Here is a 1085-nt window from a genome sequence, read left to right as displayed (position 1 = left end):
GGTAGTGAGGTTGGCCCAGGATTGGACATTGTTTCATTCTGTTGGGCATGGGGTTGCTGAGTCGGTTCCAACTCGATGGCACCTGACAACAACAACAATATGGTAAGATAGGGAAATTAAAGGCATCCAAATTAGCAAAGAGGAAATAAAACTCTCTTTTTTGACGATGATATGTTCCTATTCATAGAAAACCCCAAAGACTCAGTAAAAAAAAGCTACTAGACATCACTAGAAGATTCAGCAAAGTGGCAGGGTATAAGATCAACATACAAAAATCAGTTAGATTCCTCTATAGTAACAATGACAGCACTGAAAAGGGCATTAGGAAAGCAATACCATTTACAATAGCCACCTAAAGGATAAAATATCTGGGAATAAATGTAACCAGAGAAACAAAGGACCTATACAAAGAAAATTACAAAACACTACTACAAGAAACCAAAAGAAAATTACAAAAGTGGAAGAACATACCATGTTCCTGGATAGAAAGACTCAACATCATGAAAATGTCAATACTACCCAAAGCAATTTACACATATAATGCAATCCCAACCCAGATTCCAGCAACATTCTTCAAAGAGATGGAAAAGACAATTACAAACTTTATATGGAAAGGAAAGAGATCCAGGATAAGCAAAGCACTGCTTAAGAAGAAGAAAAAGGTTGGAAGCCTCTCACTCCCCGATTTCAAAATCTACTACATGGCTACGGTGGTCAAAACAGCCTGGTACTGGTACAATGAAAGACACATTGATCAATGGAACAGAATCAAGAATCCAGAAATTAACCCATCCACATAGAGCCAACTGATTTTCAACAAAGTGCCTAGGTATATTGCATGGGGAGGAGATAGTCTCTATAACAAATGGTGCTGGCAGAACTGGAAAGCGATATGCAAAAGATTGAAACAAGACCTTTACCTCACGCCCTATACAAAACCAACTCAGCATGGATTAAAGACCTAAATGTGAATCCCAAAATTATGAAGGTCAGCTATGAAAAAATAGGGATAGATGTGAGGACTCTAATACAGGGAATACACAGACTACCAAAGATTTTGAAAAATACACAAACAAAAGTAGACA

The sequence above is a fragment of the Chrysochloris asiatica genome, unplaced genomic scaffold (assembly GCF_000296735.1).
Source record: "Chrysochloris asiatica unplaced genomic scaffold, ChrAsi1.0 scaffold00178, whole genome shotgun sequence".
In the NCBI taxonomy this organism is placed as follows: domain Eukaryota; kingdom Metazoa; phylum Chordata; class Mammalia; order Afrosoricida; family Chrysochloridae; genus Chrysochloris; species Chrysochloris asiatica.
The sequence above is the reverse complement of the archived record's forward strand: the minus strand, read 5'-3'. Positions refer to the sequence as shown.